Here is a 21,872-nt window from a genome sequence, read left to right as displayed (position 1 = left end):
TTCGCCCATTTTGGGCAATAACATAAATGTTTCTTGTCTTCTTCCTTCAGTGGATTGGATTCCCAAACGGTAACATGCTCTTTTTTCATTTTTTTTTTCTTTTCAAATTTCACTTGGCTTCTCCAGTAAGATTCGAAATTCGAATTCCCGCTTAAAGTTGAGACCCTAACTTTCTCCCCTATAAATGCTTGTGTTTGGAACCCTAGAAAGGGGGAAAAAGGGAGCCGCCTCCGGTGCCCTTAAATTTTCACAATCGGAGAGGTTTTTTTGGACACCCACAAAATAGGTTTTTACACCTACATTAAGTTTGAACACTCCCAGGTTCTGAACCTTTCAATTACTTGGCTCTAAAGAAGAAAATTTTCTCTTATAAGTCTAGTTCTTGAATTATCGGAACAAGTTAAAATATTTTTTTTGAGTTCGAGTTAGTTATCGCATTGGTTCGAAGGTGATTCGCAACTCTCATCGCCCCAGTCGCTGCTTGACAAAAAGGTAAATTATCTTCCTTGTCGTAATCTTAGCATTTCTTTGTTGTTATGTTTAATTTTCCATGCGTTTAGAAATCAAATCGCTTATATTTAATTGTCTGTTCCCTGTTAGATTTGAGAAAAACATGATTGTGTGATTATTTTAGTCTCAACATATGTACTTCTTGTTTTGTCTATTTTAGGAAGTGGGAGAATGATTAAGTGTGAGGATATCCTAATGTTAGAATCCCTGTTAGAATAGAAAACATAGGATTACAAGATTTTTTTTTTTTTTTTTTTTAATTATCGATGTGCATCTTGATTTGTTACAAGTAACTGTTGAATAACATAAGGTCATGTTTGAAGATTTTTTCATTAAAATGAAGGTCATAGCCACTCTTGGAGTAATGAAGAATGGAAGATAATAACTCATTTCAAGTTTAGATTAAGAGATGATTTTCCAGTTTCTCTTTGTTTTTCTGTTAAAGAAAAACAGTGGTGGTTCGCATGTTAGTTTCTTTTGGATACTTTGCCTAATTAAAATACATGTTTGATGACCAAGTTTTCCCATATTTCTTTGTGTTGTGATTAGAATTAACTGTAGCATCTTCTTTTGAAAATTAGAGCTTGATATTAAAAGAGAAATTATGGTCTGTTTAACCTAAAACTAATTCACATTTGTTCTCCAAAGAGATAAGAATAGCCACTGGTTCATGTTAAAAATTGTGTTCAACTCTAGTTTTCTTTGTTTTGCTAAATGATTAAAGAAGACAATGTGTAACCCTTTGAAGTGGTTTAGGTCCCAGGAGTGTGGTTGAAGTGCCCATCTACTTTCATTTAAAGGAATGCTAAAAGATAAATTTGTCTAAAATAGAACATATCTTTCTTTTTCCTTAGGCTAAGTAAAATCTCTTAGAAATTATTAATTAGCTAATGCCTGTGTGTGTTTTAAAATAGTGAATATAAATACAACTCACTGTGTACTGCTTATCTTACCTAGTTGATTCAAAGAACTAGCTGTTATTTCCTAAAGATGCTGCTAAGTTCAAGTGTTTTTTTTTTTTTAGATGGACTAAATGCCTTTTAAAGAACTGAGAGTACCAACTCCTTTAAGTCCTTTCTATTAACTCAGCATGTTTGTTCTTGAGATTTCCATGAAGGGGTGTAGTTTTGTTATGTGATATGTTTACACTTAGTTGGGTTGAAGCTCTTGGAAGAATCCAGTTTCTTAAACTATGGATAGATTGGTTTTAGCTGTTGGCATTTCTTTTTTATCATGAATTGATAGATCTAAATTGCTTGCGATTACTTAAAATGGAGTTGCTTTTGTTCCCAGAAAAGGTTTACCAAGTTTAAGTGATTAGGTACATTTGTTTAGCTCATGAATTATAGTGTGTGCTCATGTAATCTTTCCCTATTGAAAATGTTGACTGAAACAATTGAGGTTAATCACTAAACTTCTATTTTAAGGCTAGAATGAATAATGTGCACTCTTGTTTTGAGAATTCTTGATGGATTATATGCTCATCCACTTGTGAAATCTGAACTTTAGTCTATATATGATTTGTTATACGTGACTAAATCATGATAATCATTCAATAAGCCCAATGCTCTGTACTCTATTTGTGCTTGTTGAAAATATGCATTACTGGAATACTCATTCTTTACCCTTCCTTTTCTTTGCATGACTTGGGAAAATTTCCCAACCCTAAATATTCCTGAGACACTACTGCCCTTGAGATGCTGCACACTTGGCCATTCTGTTGCTATCTTGAGTTGCTATTTGATGAAAATGGTTATTGCTTGGTTTGTTGCTGTTTTTTTAGGGCATCTCTGTTTGCCTAGTGAGTAAACTCATAGTTGCAAACCATTGTAAGTTACTGCTACATTGTTGAGCCTTTCTCTGTTGCATTTGTGGCCAACCTGTGGCTTCATATGAATGTAAGTTGTTGCTACTCTGCCTGATAAATATAGTTGTTGTGTTTGATGAGCTACTATTTAAGATTATGCCATATTTTGAACTGTGGCTGCACTTGGAGAGAGTAACTGCCTACATTTAAGCTAAAATTGATGTTGTTCTTTGGTAAAATATCATTATTTACTGCTTGTTGTCTTGCTGTATTTGTTGCCACCTATTATTACTTGTGGCTGTGGCATTCTTTCTGATTTGTTGCATTTTAAAGGCTCCCAAAATGTTGCATTTTGGAAAAATTAGTTGTTGCCTCATTGCTTAAAAGAAATCGATACTACACTTGATGGGAAGTAGTTGATCCTATATTTATTATATCCTATTGTTGTTGCTTTCCTGCCACTTATTGTTGCCCTTCAAGGGCTGATTGTTGCTAAAATTTATGGCCTGAATGTTGATCAATATTGAATACTTTGAGTTGAGTTATGTCACTAAGTTAACTGCTATCATTTGAGAGGTCACTGCTGCCATACTTTAGGCAAAGCAAATGGCTGAATTTGAGGGTAAATGAGTTGCATTCTCTAGACATTTCGAGGCAAAATAGTTGCTGCCATGTTTTCTTTTTAATGAAGCTGACTGCTAGAGTCTGATGCATTGTTTCCAAGGCAAATGGGTGCTGCATCTGAGCCAAAGTGCTGATGCACTTTCAGGCAGATGCTGCACTCTTGAGTTAAAAGTGTTGCTGCATTATAAAACAAATAGATGCCACACTTTGGAGGATGTTGTTGTCTTGATGGGTACAAATGTTACACTTTGACGTGCTGCACCTTTGAGGTATAAATATCACATGGAATGAGTTCAGATCACTGTTGCACTTTTATGCCTATCTTCTGATGAGTTGTTTTGTTGCTACTTTGCTACTGCTATATAGTTGATGAAGGACTATTCTGATCAACTCTCTGTTGGGGCATTTTTGAAGCAGCAATTACTGCTTTTATGTAAATGAGCAGATACCACACTTGATAGCTGAGGCTATACAATTGTAGATTTGCTGAGGTTAAAGCTGTTAGGCAGCTGCTCATTTTTCAGAGATCCTGTACTCTGATTTTGCCCTCAAATATCTCTTGATAAACTCATTGATTTGAACAGAAGCTATACTTTTGGCCGATGAGAACATTTAATTTGAGCCCATGCCTTTTCCGGAAAGGTTATCCCTCGGTTTAGGCAATAATGATCTCACAGTGATATCAAGAGGTAGGAACCAACACGCGCTTGGCAAGGCAACTAGAATGGCCACTAGTTTGCAGCCGCGACATGATTCGGGTTCCTTTGCCATATTCGGAACCGTGAGTCTGAGCCTCCGTAATCAAAGCTCTCAAAGTTTGATACGAGTCCGAAGGATATTATTATTTATGCTCCTAAATGTCACCCTACGGGGTGGCGTATCATTTTGACTAACTACTTTCCTTTTCATTGTGTGAGGTACCAATAAAATAAGCACGGAAAATAAAACTTAAGGACGAAGTAAAAGGATCAGATGCTTAGAGCTTCGGACGAAGACTAGAAGAGTATGGGATTTGGGCCCAAGGCCAACAATGTTAAACTTTCTTCCCTTTATTTTCGTATAAAACATGCTTATTTTATATGTTTACATTCACTTTGTATGAACATGCTTTTTGTTGTAAATATTTGTATAGATATTGAAACCCTTATAAGTTGGAACCTAGGATTCAGGTAGACGATATTTCAAATTGTACCCGAACGATAAAAGAGTTGTATTCCATTTGATTAAAGTAACTAAAAGTGAAAGAATGTTTTCTTGTACAAAAAGTTGATTATCTTTGAATATATCTTTAAAAGTACATTTCATAATTTGAGAAACTTAAGAAAAGAAAGTAAAAAGAAATATTTGGGCTAGACCCAACTTAATGAATTCAGATGAATGGGATTTCTTTCAAAGCTTGAGTTTGGAAAAATAGTTCTGAGGATATGGTTGACCAAAGAGATAAAATGTGGATAATGTATGAATTAATAAAAGACTATACATATATGTATACATATGTATTTTCTTACAAACAAACACATGGCATTAGTTTCAGACGGGGCACACCCGATATTACTATCCTTATAAGTAAAAGGACAAACTATTTTTTACTCGGATATTTTAAATCCGAACTCAAAGTACCCTTACTTAAAAGGGAATTTGTTTAACTCTTTTAAAGCCAAAATGATATGCCATGACAGTATTTTTATACGGGAAAATAAACAAAGCATAAGCATTTTCATAAAAAATCACACATTGAAGCTCGAAGGTCAACGGCATGCTACGGATCCTTAATACTAGGGTGTCTAACACCTTCTCTAGGTGATCACCAGAATCCTTACCTAGAACTCTGGATTACGAAGAATTTTTCACTATATTTGAATAAACCCTTCACCACCGATTTTCCTAATTTCCTAAAAATTAGGTGGCGACTCTTTTTCAAAACAAGTCCGAAAGAGCACCAACAAGTTCTTAGTAGCTTTCCGAGCGCTAACCCCGCCCATGAAATGCGAACCGTAACACTCTCGAAGTAGTAAGACTCTGAATTCTACTCCCGAAGCTATAGAACTCTCGAAATCTACTTCTGAAGTAGTAGATATCTTAAATTTAAGTCTCTCAAAGAGGTTATATATGATAGCACCATTTATCCTAGCTAGAGTGTAATTGTTACAATCGGAAAGCAAACTATAGTAAACCTGAAGTTTACTAGCGAGAAAAATGGTTATCATATTGAAACTATAGATGATTGGAAGATTGAATATCTTCAAGTTACCGTGTAAGAAATACGTATATGAGACGTTACCCGAGCATGATGGGAGCACATGCCACAATAAACCTAAAGTTTACTAATATAAAATCTCATGCAATTGTAAAGTTTACTAGTACAAATAATTTTATCAGTTGACATGACCGTTTTAGTCGTCCTAATTTAAATCTGATGTTCTAATTGAGCATTCAAAACATATTGAAGAACTAGAAGATTATTCAAGAATTTGTTTGTGTTGCTTGTTCTCATAATAAGTTGATTACACCAGCTAATGTTGGGATTGAATCCCTTAAATTTTGGAACATATAAAGGTGAATGTGGGCCCCTTCACCTGCGATGTGATGTCTCAAGTAGATGCATCTATGAGAAGATCACATATATGTTTATTATCAACTGGTTGACATTTACGAATTTGCTTGCTCAAAACAATTGAGATGGAAGCACAATTTTCAGAATATGTAATCAAGACAATTCATCTTGATAATGCTGGTTTATATCTAAGCTGGTTTGGAATTGGATGCCTCCATAATATAGCTAAATCATTACTTATGAGAACAGAGCTTTAGATGTTGGTCTGAGATATGATATATTGCATACAACGACACTTGTATTCTTCAGACCAATAAATTATGATAAATTAAATTCTCCTCTCATAATTAGTTCAGGATCAGGAACTAGATATTTCCATCTTATAGCTTTTGATGTACGGTATATGATTAATGGATATACCATGATGTACACAGATGAATTTCCCAAAGAAAATGGAGATATGTGTTAGTTTTTCTAACATAAGGGGGAGAGAATATGCAGCTAAGAAATATGTTGTGAATTATCATCTCCTCAGATAATTCAAGTCAAATGCTGGAAGCATTTGCTGACCCAACTATTTCATATTTCATCTGCAAAATGCTCCTAATGTCCCTGAAGGACAGAGTGGAGCATGGTAGACCAATCGGTTCCAAATGTGATAACCCTTGAAAAGGGTAAGGAGCAAATGATTTGAAGGATCATAATAAGGAGGCAATGTGCTCTTGAAGAGCCTACGACATAACACTTCATGAAACCTTCTGGGAGGTTCAGGTACCTAAAAATAATGGAGGGATGAGATTTCTGTAAGTTATGTCGAATTGTGAACCGATACAAAATGATATCTCGTCGACGATATCTTTGATACAATATGGCGCGCAATATTATATAAGATTGTGAGGATTTGAGTTCTACGTCTCTTAAAGCATGCTGACTTAGAATAATTACCAACTGATATGATACATCCATATATTACAAGTTCTTGGGGAACTTGTTCATGATCCTTATATGGATTAAATTAGATAAGGTGAATGTGATTTAATCACCTTAGTGAATATTCGTCGAAGGGAACAAAGATAATCATGTTTACGCTTCTCTTTATGATAATCCGAACCTTTCACATTATTGTGCAAGTTGATGACTTGAATATTATGAGAGCTCTTGAAGAGTTCCCAAAAGCAGTTGATTATCTGCTAAAAGAGGTTTAAATGAGAAAATTGAATTGGTCCTGAAGTACCATATATTTGTGCAATTGATGTGTTTATATATCTTGCTATAACTATAAGCATGATATAGTTTTACTCCGACATGGAGAATTGAAATAGATCAATTGCATATTGCAAATAAAAGCCATGGCATGAATGTATTTGTCTTAACAAATATTGTCAAGTGTTTTGGATATACAGGGCATTCATCTGATCGATATAAGAGTTCAATCCAGATATGTTATCTATTTTCATGAAGGATTATTGTCATACCATGTTGTTTTACATAACAGTCAAATCATAGAAAGACAACAACAGAAGTTTATAAAGCAAGTCAAGAATGTATTGACACCTGATTTTTGACCTCCTGTAATTTACTTTACTTACTTATGGTCCTTGGATAATAAATAGATAATTTTGCACACTCGCAGAGATTTCTGAATAATTTTAAAACAATTATTCAGGTTAACATTTTACTTCCATAAATTAATAGTATTAATTATTCAGAAATTTATCAATGATTTTACGCTTTCTATAATTCCCCCGGCATGCCGATGCAATTTCAAATAATTGTTCATTTAATTACGCAAAAATCAAGAAAGGTTAGATAAAAGGCATTTTCATCTATTTTTATCCAAGGAATTTGAGTAATTAAGAATTCACTACTTCTTATGGCAAAATTATTTTTAATTATGATTTTTAGCCTATTTATTGTTAGTGTGCATTTATGACCACCTCATGGTTCAATACAGCTGGAGTTAATTTGCAAATTTCGAATTGAGTTGGAAGCACAATTTGCAAATTAGTCTTAATTGGTTAAATTAAATACAGTAAGGCTTGCAAATAATTAATTGCAAGGATTTATGCAATTAACTACAATGATTGATCGTAGTTGGTTTATATCTAAAGGTCAATTTGAGGTTTTTTCAAAAAGGGGTTTCAAGATCTCTTTTTAAATTTTGTTATCTTCAATCGCCCTCGTTTTAAGTATTTCCATGATTATGTACTTTGAGTAATAGCCTTTTTTATTGGATTACTTTTCCTACGAGCGTATACACGCTCGATAGTGCTTACCGCAAATATACAAAAAAGGGTTAGATTTTAAAAAAATAAAGGGCCGTCCAGACCCGGCCAAGCTTCATATAATACTCCTCGTGATATTATATGCAGGGGCTAGGGTGAAACCCCTAGCCGCCTCCCTACTCCCCGAACCCTCACCCCTTTCCCCCCCCCCCCCTATCGGGTCAAATTACCGATACTGTGCTCCCACCAGTGTAGTGACGTCGTTGGGTGGTTGAAAGACGACGAAGCATTTAAGGTTTCATCCTTTTTCTCTCGGTTTTGCCCGATTTTTCATCCAAAAACGGCCCGTAAGGTACAATCCGCATTTTACGTTCATTTTTTACTCCATTTACTCTCATTGTCATAAGCTTTGGTTCAAGATCATCATTTTTTTGAAAAGTGGAGAGCATTCTAGGGTTTCTATAAATAGAAACCCCCTTCCACGAGTAAGAGAAATCAGATTTTAAAAAGGGTTAAGAAATTGGAGATATAAAAATTCTCAAAGTTGAATATTTTTAGTTTTCATAAGGTTATTTCCATTTGCTCGAAAACCTAGTCTAAAATCTTGGTTTTTATTTTATTTTGGTTGCTGGGATTGTGTTTGGAAAGGGAAGTTTTCTCAAATCCACGTTTGGTCTTGGCCGTGCCCAAAAAAGGTAATAATCTTTTTGTTTATTACCTTCCCTTTAATTCCTGTCAAATTTGCTTTCATTTGTTTAACTTTTGAATGGTTTGTTGTTAGTGATAAGTAGTTGTTTCTAGCATTAATTATTATGGTAATTTCTTAGCTTAACTAAGGCTTGGTGTGATAAATAGAGACAATAGGTGAATGTTGTTGGTTTGATTATGATCATGTTGTGGCATTTGTTCCAATATTGTGGAATCCAGTTATGTTGTAAAGATGGCCTGAGTCTCCTCGGCTTATAAGTTGCTTATAAGTCAAATGTTTCTTTGGAAAAGCATTTTGTGCTTAAAATAAGCCCAGAAAATTAATTAAGCCCATTTGGCTTAGCTTATCTAAAGCAGCTTATAAGCTGTTTTTTTAAAGCCCATCCAAACAGGCTCCTAGTCTGATATGTTTTCATTTGGCTTGTTTTGGAATGGTTTGTTGTTAGCACTGGATAATGTTTTTTTTTTTTTTTTTTTTTTTAGCTTTAGTTGTCATGGTAATTTCCTTGAACTAGAGTTTGGTGCTAACGGGATAAATGTAAGCAGCAGGTAGTGTTGTGGGTTTGATTGAATCATGTTATGGTATTTGCTCTGCCTTAATGAAGTCCAATTATGCTGGTAGAAGGAGTTTATTTTTATGTCATGGGTGGAGTGCTGTTTTTGTTTGAACTTAGGATCAAAAGAATGAATTAGTTTAGTTGAGATGTTGGTAAGATAATGGTATGGATGATGTAATGGGTTAAAGGGGAAGGGAGTGGCTAGTTATTTTGGTTGAATGAGAGGAGAAATGAAGTAAGCTTGTAGCTGATAATTGTGATCCCAGCCTGATCTTAGATAGGTTCATGACATCCTATTGGTGATTCCATGACTGTGTAGTCTTATGTGGTCTACTTCCTGATCCTGATGAAACTTGTTAAGATTAAAATGGTCATTAAATGTATATGATCTGGTCTAGTGTTGGTATATGTCTATAGTATGAGTCCTACTTCTTGTTGAAAGGGGAAGGGCCATGTGGAAGAAGGTGATTCTGAAAAATAGGATGAGGTGTCTTATCTGTTTCCCTTGTTGTTTTTCTTTCTTTGTGAACTATGGAAGCCTTTTTTTTTTATTCAGAACTTGGTCATTTGCACCTAATGCTAGCCTCCTGTCTGGAAAATCCTGTCTGTTTGTTCAAGTTGTCTCCACCATGTATATTATTGATATCATGTTTTGGTCTCTTGTGAGGGTGAAGACCTAAGAGATATAATAAGACTGTTTTCATGTGACTTTGTAAGGGTGTGGCCTTGTACTACTCCATGATCACCTAGACTTGTCATTTGTTTTATCTTATCCTTAGGTGGTTTAGCTCAATCTAATCTACGGGATGTTCTTTAACCTACATGCCTCACTATGTGAATCTCTACTAGATTGTGTCAAAACTAAGTCACTCGAAGTCCGATCACATTGATATCCCATGTCTCCCTCCCCCCCCCCCCCCCCCCCCCTCCCCCACCTTTTTTTTTTTTACTTGTTCATGCTTGCTGAGTGGAGACCCTCTCATCTCTTTAGAATATATGTGTTTGGCCTAAGTGTAGTTTGCATCCCCTTATGATAAGTATGACCTTCCTGCTTTCCTTTCTCTTTTCCTGAGTTTTGCTTTATTTTTCCCCCAACCTGCTAGCTAAATTTGTATGAACTAGAGCTAAACATATACCCTGGCACTTCCTTTGATTGGCCTTGAACCAACACTTGTGCATGGCCTGCTTCAACTTTAAGCCCCACACCCCTTCCCTTTGCCTTCCCACTTGCCTGCTCATCCTATTTGTGTAAATGATTCATCTAGAATGGACCTGTATATGCATTTAGCCATGGGCCTCCTTCTTGCATTAGCCCATTAGTTAGTAAGCATGCCCTCTTGCTTAGATAAGGTATCCATGTAGGTTGATCACCATTTTACTATGCCCGCAACCCATGTATACGAAACCAGCCTTAATGAATATTTTGGCATAACTGGCATACTTGTTGTTGCATTGAGTGTGTGATCATCCATGTCCTATGTGTCTCACTATGCTCCTGTCACCTGTCAACAAAACATCCACGCCTCAAGACCATTGAATGATTTTCTAGATTGCTTAAGTGTATAACTTCCCACTGGCAACTTCATCATAAGGTCCTACCTATCATATCTCTGTCTCCCTCACCTTATTTAGTGTTTGTCCATGTTATGCTAGGTCTGCTTGTTTCTTTTTTTCTTTTCTTCTTTCCCTCTTCTTGTTCTTTTTCTTTTCTTTCCTTGCTTGATGTTGACATCCACAGTATGAGAGCTCTTCTTCTCTTGAAGATTTGTTTTGCCTCACGTAATCGCGTAATCCTAGGTACCAACTTTGCCCACTCCTTGTACATTATTGTAGCCTACATTTAACTATGTATAGGTTTATCCTTATGGTTTAATGAGACCATGCTACATCCTTTTGCTAGTGCTGAACTCTTCTGTTAAGATTCTTGTTTTGCCTTGTTTTGTGCTGAGGCCTTCTCTACTGGATAGAAATGTTTGTTTGGATCCTTAGTCCTGGAGATGGTATTTTGCTTAGGCCCCATCATGTCCCTACCCCTGTCCATGTATGATTTCGCCCAGATTGCCTTGCTAATGTGATTAATTGCTACTATTCCCGCACACATGATTGGTCACAACATCTTGTTTAGAGCAAGCTTAATGTCATTTGCCTGTGCGCACTAAATTTACCTAAGAGTAGTCCTGTATACTTGTTGATTCTGTGAAGACTTAACCTCAATATGGGCTTGAGTGATTCCTCTTCTCGAGCTGATCTTGCTTCACCAATGCTGCTGTATTATTAGTAACCTTTGCTTCCTTTAACCTTGCTGTAAAAAATGCTAATAATATTCTCATGTTGTGCCTCGACTGATCTGCTGAATCTTACCTAGTCATTTAATGCTATTCCTTACTTATATCTCTTGTTCTTAACAAATATTTTCAGTTGATCCTTTTGTTTTAGTCTTAAAGCCTTATGCTCTCTAATTGTCTCTCTTTTGGGATTTGTTATTTTGAAATGAGTCATTGTAGGCATTGTCATTTCCGGTGTTAGCCATGCACAGGGTCCCTAAACACCCCTTGGAACTTGTGCGACATCGGGTATACGGGGCAGGACCCGGTCAATGTCAAGTCTCAAACTAATAAAACCCCATTTTGGATAAGCATAAAACTTTATATGGTTTTGTCCGATATGTATATATACATAAATATAGTTGATTATTAGTATAATGATAAGTTCAGCGATTATAAACTAACCGAGGTTTTCTTTCTCCCCCCCCCCCCTCCCCCGTATCACGTGACTATCGGGTCAAAAATGCATCATAAGGCCCAAGTAGGAATACTACTTCAAAAATACAGTCTTAAAGAAGATAAAGGCAAATCAAGAAAATGTACTTGGCTTGTACGCCCCTAGTCTAACTTAGTCTCTTTACATTCATTCAAAGACTTATTTCCATTTTGATGTGCTATACAAAGTGTATTCAAACTCATATTGTAGTGGAAATCCTTATGATTGGAATTAGACGTCTTAGGACAACGGTTCTTATGCCGTTTAGTCGACTTTAGGTCCCCGTACGCGATTTTTCTTTAAAACCACGGACTCAACATAATTTCTTCCTTTTTATAACTAAGTACCAAAATAAGGCTTTAAACTGCTTCCAAATAGATCGCCATTGATTTTCCAAGCTTTAACAAACAAATCACGTTTTATATAGTAAAGTTATTTCATAAAAAATGAGCTTATTAATTAAATTCCTGCTCCAAACTGAGTTTTTGAAGATCAGCTTTAAATTGGACAGGTTTAACAAATTGGATTTAATCTACACATGACAAATTTTGGTATAATATTGGGCTGGTTTTCAGGAGACAACAAAAATCAGATTTTTTCCAAAGCCATGAAACTCATCTCTGAAAAATAGAAATAAGTGGAAGTTTTTTAGCACGAACGCTGTTTTGGCCCAAAGTTGGCCAAATTAACCTCTATTTTCATGCGGGATATACTCGTTAAAAAATAAAATACCTTTATAAATAATTAAAGAACCTACGCGTAATATAAAGCTCCGGATAAGACTGAAACGTACCAATACGAGTCAACCCGAGCCCCGGTGTATGAGTATAAAATAAACAATATTTCTTTATAGTTTACTCATTTCTTACAAAAAGGGAAACTATTTACTCACGGATAATAGAAATCCGAAACTACGATACCCCTATAAATAAAGGGGATATATTCTTTCAAAATATTTTGCGGGAAAATAAACACATAATAAGCAGTTTAAACAAATACTCATACTGGGATTCAAAGGTCAACCGTATAGTACGGATCCTTAATATTGGGGTGCCTAACACCTTCCCCAGGGAATTATCAGAATCCTTACCCAGAACTCTGGATTGCGAAGATCTTTTCACGATGTATAAATAAACCCTTCGAAACCAGTTTTTCTAATTTCCTAAAAATTAGGTGGCGACTCTTTTAAAAACAAAAACAAGTCCGAAAGAGCGTCAGCGAGTTCGTAGTAGGCTTCTTGCGCCCTAAACCCGCGCGAAAAATTGAACCGTTGCATAATGTACTTGGCGTGACTGCAACAATACTATATGAAGATGATACAACTCTATCTAAGGAATGGAGATGTGGATCATCAACCGATTCGTCAAGTGATCATTTGATAGATCTGATCACAAATGCTTTGCCAACCTGAAGATATGATAAGTTGGTATACAAGATCGGAGTACATCATCTTCAAGAATTATGTGATGCTTTAATCAGGGGGAGTAAAATACGTGTTGTACTCTTTTTCCTTAGCCAAGGTTTTGTCCCATTTGGGTTTTCCTGGTAAGGTTTTTAATGAGGCAGCTAGCAATGCATATTCCTAGATATGTGTACTCTTTTCCTTCACTAGGATTTTTTCCCACTAGGTTTTTCCTAGTTAGATTTTAACGAGACACATTATCTATCAATGAACATCCAAGGGGGAGTGTTATAAATACACCGTATTATGGATGTACATTCAAATACACGATTTCCTGAATAAGCTTGCAGTTGGATAAACTTGCAATCAAGCGACGGCGACAAGTAGCTCATGCGATTGCAAAGGTAAGCACTCCTGAAAAGCCTTGCGTGACTTTCCCGGCTTGCAACCAACCAGGTAGCTTGTGAGTAGCTCGAAGCGCCTTGAGCATTTGTACATCTTGAAATCGAAAGCCTTCTCTCTCTCTCTCCCTCCTCCCCAGCTTCTCTTCTATCAATAAGAAGCCAATTCAGTTTATTTGTATATCAATTGAAATAGCAATAAAATATCTGCCCCCCTTTTTTGGCTTTTATACATAGAAAGTCAATTTAGTTTATTTGTAACACAAAACACTTTTTATAATTATTCTTTGGAGCAGTACGCCTTAATCTTATCTATAAGGGAAAACAAAAAGTTAGAAAGTTTGGATTGGTATGCAACACACGTAGCCATGATGACGTCTAAGCCATGACCTAATCTTTGGCTTGCTAGATATTCTAGTATAGTGGCAATTAACATTACTTTCCAGTTCCTTAATTTCAGACTTCTGCAGGGACGGAGATATTTAGCAAGGAAGGTTAATCAAGAACTAATTATAGGTAAGATAAAGTCGAATAAAGAGATGCTGATTCAAAGCTATAACAAGAAGCTTCCTAATCTATATATATGATCTATGTAGATATCAACAGGCGCAGAACATTGCAAATAGTATAGGGGAAGGCATATATTCCTCAAGCTGCACTAGTCTGAACACTAATACGACTCCGCTATTCGCGTTCGATAATGCAATGAATACATTGTATAGTGGATAAATGTATTTCATAAAAGTATATGATTTAAGTTAAGAGACCAGATGACATTCTTTTTTTTTTTTCGGATGCCTATCTAGTGTCCGGTACACTCATTAGAATACGATATTTTGGATTCACGCCGTAGGCCCACAAGTAAAAATAAGATGATTTAAAAAATGAGCAGAACATTAACCCGCTCCAACTAAATCGAATTAAACTAATCATTTTGTATGTACTAATTTTACCATCTCTAGGCCCTAACTACCACTGTGACGTCTACCATCATGACATAATCTTGGCTTAGTGGAATAAATTCTAAGGTGAAAAAAGATTCGCCGGGGAAGAAAGATGTGGATAAGTTCATTATTGGATAATGGTAAGAACAACTTAATGAAGTAAAAAAGCGCGACTTGGAGACTCATTCACATTTGGGGACAAATAACTATCATTTGGAATGAACATATAAAGCAGTCATAATATTCCTTTCATTATACTTTGACCCTTCGCACACAAGAGTGCATAAACTTAGAAGAAGCTATTTGATTCGTCATACTTTTAGACAATGCAATGGATAGAGATTGAACAAAAAAAGATGCTAATTTATCTTTTATTTTACTTTTATAGTTAATAAAGTTTGGTAATTTTACTGTAAGAGTGAATAAAATATATTTCATTAATATAAATACATTAATCTTGTAACTTTACTATTATTTATAGTTTATAAAGTTCAATGATCATAAGTAAAAGTAAAAGTGTGTTTGGTATCGAGGAAAATATTTTTTTTTGCAAGATGTTTTCAATTTTCTTATATTTGGTTGGTCAAAATGCTTAAGTTCCTTATGTAAAAATTCGATCCGTAAGTTTAAGTTTTAATGCCCCATTTTAGGATTTGAGACTTTAATTTGTACAAGTGAATATTATCCATTTAATACTTGTTGGGATGTTCGGGTTGGGATCCGGAGAGTCGGGGATAAGTTTTTCAGTATCATCGGACCAAAATAATGGACAAAAATTTATGGTATTCTTAAATTCGAAAATTTGACGTGATGGAAATTTCGTGAAGTAGGCCTATTGCCGCCTGCAGTTGCCAACCACAATAGCGAAGTGCGGTTAGCATTATGGTCCGCACGGGGTCATTTTTGCTGCTTGAAAAAGGGGTGTGGGGGGGGGGGGGGGGGGGAGGGGAGGCATTGTGGACCACAATGGGAAATTGATGCCAACAATGCCCCGTTACGATCAACAATTGTGAGTTTCCAGATTTTATTCACTCGTCACCATTTTAAGACTTGGAGAGCTCAATTTTGAAGGGTTTTGACCTACATCGTCATTTACAAGCTCAGTGTAAGCAATTCTAACTTAAATCTAAGTCAATTTCATAAATCTAACCTAGAATCTATTATCTATTATCTAAACATGGAATTAGATGGGTAGAATTGATACATAAACCATAGAATCACTAAATTTGAGTTTTGAGCATGCTAAGGGACTCTAGTTTCTGTTTCGAGCATGTTTAATAGGTCAAAGTTGACCGTGAGGTATGTGAGACTTTAGCCTCTTGATTGTTTTTTATTTTTTATTTTTTTTTATTTTAAAATCATGATTTGGAACTTGCATAAATGATTTCAAGCTACCTAGTATGTTATGGGGCGAGCATGTGCTAGGTCATGTATATGATTTTTAATGATAAACGCTATGTTTCGTGGTACTTTCCTCTGTAGACCTATGTTCTCGATATATTAAGACATTTTAAGCATATTTTTACACTTGTATTAATACCCTGAGCATGGCATGCTCATTTTGCACAGTAAGGTGGCACGACATGGTATGTGCTATATTGTTATACGTGACTTGATATATATCATAAAATATATGCATCAAGATGCTGTTAATCAACACTGTTTGTCATATGTGCTTGGTTGTGACGTAGTTGGTACTGGTATCACGTATCAAGTTGTTTGGTCTAGTCATTTTATTGGCAAGGGTCTTAGCTTCGGTCTAGCTGTTCTATTGTCAAGAGCCTATAATTTATCGGGCGATTCAGTTTGCGAGAGTGATAAGTTAGTATTTTATCAAATATTTCATTTTATTTGTTTGAAATCCATGTTGTTCTAATACCAATCGCTTGTCTCCTGTATAAATGACAACTCTAGTCCTGTTATTCACTTTACTCTTGCTTAACCTCTGTGCTGCTTTTTTTTTTTTTCGTCCTAGTTCATCTTAATCCATTTTGATTTCATGAAACAACAAAATGAAGAACGACAGTTATTGTAAGTTATGTAGGTCATGACTTGGTCGTGTAGATGGGGGCAATTTGTAAGATTTTGAATGAAGAAAAGATATTATTAAGTGCTACAAATAACGGTGCAAAAAAGGTAAACTCATATATTAGCTATAGAGCCTGTTTGGATTGGCTTATTTTAAGTGTTTTTAAGCCAAAATAGCTTTTTGAGCACTTTTCTAGTGTTTTGGTAAAATAAAAAAGTGCTTTTAAGCACTTGTTTTCAGCTCAAATACATTTTTAATATGTTGTGATAATGTTTATTTTAAGCTCCACCATCCGTCTTTCTTTCGCTCAAAATACATTTTTAATATGTTGGTAATTAAGGTCTCGCACCATTTAAAAATGCATGTGTGGCTTGTTTACTCTTCAACTACTCAAGTGGGACTTTCTTTAGCACCTCCAACAATTACTCTAATTCTTGACACCAAGCGGATCATAAAGCTGTCTGGTAATTAAATGATATAGGAAAGTATAGTCAAAAGGGTTGACTAATACCAATCTTCAGTTTTCCCGTGAGAAGTCTAGCTAGTCTGGGCATGGAATAATTGTAATATGTGTTCATACTATTGGTTCTTTTATCTCTGTTTGGGGAAATTAGGAATTTATCTATGACGAATAAGAACTTCTTAGTAAATATACTACTTTACATGTTTGGTTTATTGTGTTGATAATATTTTTTTCCAAAGGGTAACAATCCAATAGATATATACCAAGAAGTGGAAAGAAGAAAAGAAAGTGAAAAGGGAAAATTAGAAGATTACTTCATAACTAAAACCAAAAGAGAGCGTGGCATAGCATTTTACTATAAGTGAAGGTGGTATAAACATCATAACTTATATACTTGCTCAGCTCCGACCATCTGGCAGGCTGTATAGTACATTTACAAGATCACTTAGTCTATAGTACAATATTAGCACATACCAAACATGCTAATTATACATATATGTCCACTAGTTAACTGCAACATAAAAGCAAGCAATTGCTAGTGGGTAATTAAAAAGCCACAGCAGCAGTTGATTATTTTCTCTTGGCTGTGAAATATTCTTCAGCTTGATACATCTGTACAGCTTCATAATTGTTAATATTACAAACTCTTTCTTCAGTTGGATGCAACTGAACAACATGAGATTTTTGGGGATGGTATCGATAATGAGAAGAAGCAGCTGGATGTGGCCTTAATTCTGAGGCATAATAAGGCCTTTTTGGAGCTGAAGGCCTTTGCTTTCTACTGCCGGCAGAATTCATCAATAATATCAAAGCCTTCTTGCCCTATCTTGGCTAGCCGGTCTTTGTTATGTGCCATTTTTTAGTGTAAGTGTAGAAAGTTGGTGGTAATAGTGTAGTAGAGAGAGAGAAGTAGCTTGTGTTTGTTACCAAAGATAATGGCTAAAGACCCTTTATATAGGCACTAGTTCCACAATCATGATAAGGAGGATTCCACAATCATGATAAGGAAAAGTGTGGCAGAAAAAGTATTGTGTTTAAGGATGCGTTTGGTATTCCAATTTTTCCTTGTTAGGAAAACAAGTTTTTCAAAAATCAAAAAAATGATCTTTTTGGTGAAATTAGGGAAAATAAGTTTCATATGTGTCTCTTCCTCACTTGAATACCACAACTCACCTACCCCACTCCTTCATCCCAAAACCCAGTTCATGCTCCATAGTGTTTTTCTAAATTATACATAAATGCTCTTGGAATAATATTTTCTATTTACTTATGCAGACCGAAAAAATAAGTGGAAAATTAGAACCATTTATTTTTCAGAAAATTAGTTTCTATTAAAACACTTTCCTTTATACCAAACACACTCTAAATTGGCTTTTTTCCCAACTTGTGGTGATTCCTTTAGGATGGGTATTAGGAAGTTCATTATTTTTTTAAATAAAATTAAAAGGCAAAAAGGGCAGTGGGCAGGTGTCTGATTCTTGTATGTGGTGGTAATTAATTAAGTAAATACATTTGGCAATGTATAAAGTGGTCATTAGATTTATCTTCATTCTTTATTCTACATATGACTCTTCTTCACCTTCAAGCGAAAACACGTACAGCTCCCAATTATTTTTTGACTCTTGACCCATCAATGAACAATTAATTATTCTGTCTTTGTTCAAGCTGAAGATAGAATTTTTATGATCTTCAAAGATGTACTAGCTTTTTTATATATGTAGAGCAAGTAAATTTGTTCCATGCATCTCCTGCGTCAAGGAAGCCAAACTTGTAAAAGATGTAAAATAAATATACCTCTACCATTAAATAGAGGAAAAACAACTTATATACAATTTTACTATTAGATGAGCATTGATGATAAACGATATGATGCGGCTTTTGGTGTGTTCTTTTTCTTCCCATAGCATTAATGTGAATACCGGTTATGAATATTAAAGTGTATTATTCTAATATCTCTACGCATATATATATGTGATTCCACTATGCTTCTGTATAGAGTATAAAAGTAAATGAACATATATCAAAATACTTACAATTTTTTACGTCTTTTAACATCATATGAAATATGCATGTTAATTAGCCCATATATATGGCTAAGCAATAAAAGTTCATGATAAGAAAATGACACATGAGTTGGTGTATAAATGAGAATTAGTAGGTAAGTTTTTCCTATTAAATGGACTTACTTTTTATCTAAAGAGATGGGAATTTATTTTTTAATTTCTTCTCTTTTCTCCTTTTTTCTTGTTTTGTTCGATTTCTTTGGGGTGAATAGCAAGCTCCTCACAAAAACATATAGAGGAAGAAAGGAAAATACGTCAACATTAATTTTGTCACTCATTCTTTCACTAACATTGTTATAAGGAAGACAATTGTTTGGATTCAAATCCTCGTCCAATAAAATTTAAAGTTAAAAGAAGAACCCCCCAAGAAAAAGAAAAAAAACTAGAAATCAAAGAAAGAATTGAGTTTCTATGCTACCTATGAATCCTTGTACTAACATACTACACGATTAAAAAGTACCTAACGCCGTATATATAAAATCCTAAAAATCACTAGCCAAATCTTGGTAAGGGTCCTACCTAGGGCTGGGCATAAATACCGAAAACCGAAAAATCGGACCGAACCGAATTAATTCGGTTTTTCAGTGTTCGGGTTTTCAGGTTTTCGGTTCGGGTTCGGTTTCAATTTTCAAAAATTTCGGGATTCGGTTCGGTGTTCGGGGTTTAGGGTTCGGTTTTTCGGTTTAAACCGAAATTTTATGTTTTTCTGGGACAATCTAGTTTGGTAATGTGTAGTGTTGCATACTCTGGTGGGACAATGGATAGTTACATTTATGTTATTTTCTTCTGCTTCCGGCAGGATTTTGGGGGGTTTAGAATTTGCAATGGCATTACCAAACCATTGGAATGAAACAAATGATTCTGAAAATGATGGTTTCTCCTCAACTTTTTCATTTTTCTTGCCCTTATGAAGAAAGAATTCATATGCATTTGTTTCCTTCTATTTCAGGATTTTGTAACTATGCTCCCTGATCAATGCGTAACCATTGAGTAGAGACTAGTCACCTTTGATAGTGCATGTGTGTTAAAACAAAATTAGATATTGAAAAGTTTTATATCATTTCAGTCAGCTATTCTTCTTCTTTCTACGCTTTCACTTGTTGTGGCTTTCTTCTTCTTTTGAATAATCTTTAAGCTTAATTGAAAACACCGAATTGAAAAAACCGAAACCGAATCGAACCAAACCAAACTTTAAAAAACCGAAACCGAAAGAACCGAACCGAACTAGTTTGGTTCGGTGTTTGATGTCCACCTTCAAAAAACCGAACCCGAAATAGCCGAACCGAAGTATGAGAAAACCAAACCGAAGAACCGAACGCCCACCCCTAGTCCTACCTGCACCACAGGCTCATGATTGTAGCAGCTATTTTAAGTTGTTTCAAATTCATGAACTTGTATTCGGTAAAAACCGGGTCAACGTATGACCGATGAGACCGGAGTCAAAGACAAGTCCGAATGGGCACGAGCATGTTCAATCTTGCTCCACACCGGGGGTGTTGTACCAGATACAACTGGCTTGAGACAAAATAAGCGTGTTCGTTGGCTCGGATAGTCCGAGCCCAAATGAGCGTGTCCGTTGGTCCTGATAACCAGTTGTGAGGCTGCCACACGTCATAAAACCGTTCCGCTATTCGCGCTAACAATCGTATGGGTGTCAGATCGTACGGATCAGCCTTATCCTTTTTAGGGTTTATTCATAAAGGCTTTTTGTATGTTACTAAGGGCCCATGAGGAATACCTATAAATAGAGGGCAATCCTCCCCTTTTTTGGGTTAGCTTTTTTCTCATATCACAATATTGTAACCATCTGAAATATAAAAGCTCACTTCAAAGTATTTTGGTCCGGATTTGTATTATTCATCCACAACTGATCTAATCCATCTTCATTATTTAAGCATATTTGGCACATATCATTTACGATATATTACTTATACACATATATATAAATATAATCATATACACATCCGTAGACATTTCATACCAACTTAAAAGATTAAAGTTCATCCACATATCCTATTTCACCACATACAAATCTAATTGTTACCCGTAATTTAGGGTAAACAGAGCTTAGCTGAAACAAGAACAAAATAAAGGGAAATATCTTTACTTTTATTTTTATAACTACTCGTCTATATCTGATCCACAATAGGGACCTCTTCAATTATTATTTTTTCCTTGATTGGGTGGTGGTGGTGGTGGTAATATTCTTACATATCAATTATAAGGTAGAAAAAGATAAGGTTTCCAGTGCCTTGGTACACGAAAAAGGTTTATGGATATACCGCCTCTACACTTTTTTTCCAGAATAATTGAGATTCGAAAGAACAAAATTATTATACTACATTTTAAGTAGAACATAATCGTTCTTTTGTTCTATTTTTGAGGAGGCTGAGATTCCCATTAATGTGAAAAAGGAAGCTGAAACGAAATGAAAATAAGGAAAAAACAATTTCCTTTTTTAAAGGAAAAAACAATTTCCTAAAAAGGATTAAAAAAATTATACCTTTTAAAAATTAGACCACCTAAAACTAAAAAAGATCCTCTTTAGATGTTTAGCTACGCTCTTTTACACCATTTACCTAATAGGAAATATGATTTTGTAGTTCATTGTAAATCTTATTGTAGTTATATGATCTTTTTCACAGAAAATTAATAAAAAATAAACGAAAGATGCATGCCTCTAAAAATAATATAGGCAATCTTTGTTTGTCATCTTCTTATATTTAAATTGTTGGTGGACACATCAAACCATTTCATCTAACCTATAAATAACTCATATTTTAATTTTTTAATTAGTTATTCAGCTAAAATTGCCATTTGAAAAT

The 21,872-nt window shown here is 35.1% G+C and overlaps 1 long non-coding RNA gene across 1 annotated transcript; it reads left to right on the top strand.

Moving 5' to 3' along the window:
* The first annotated feature begins 498 nt into the window (after window positions 1-498).
* Window positions 499-4,271, top strand: LOC132034405 (uncharacterized). Its single transcript, XR_009409076.1, has 2 exons — window positions 499-3,210; window positions 3,308-4,271. It is a non-coding gene; the product is annotated as an uncharacterized LOC132034405 (long non-coding RNA).
* The last annotated feature ends 17,601 nt before the right edge of the window (window positions 4,272-21,872 follow it).

This window comes from Lycium ferocissimum, chromosome 10 (genome assembly GCF_029784015.1).
Source record: "Lycium ferocissimum isolate CSIRO_LF1 chromosome 10, AGI_CSIRO_Lferr_CH_V1, whole genome shotgun sequence".
Taxonomy (NCBI): domain Eukaryota; kingdom Viridiplantae; phylum Streptophyta; class Magnoliopsida; order Solanales; family Solanaceae; genus Lycium; species Lycium ferocissimum.
Note: the sequence above shows the minus strand (reverse complement) of the source record. Positions and strands in the feature narration are given on the sequence as shown.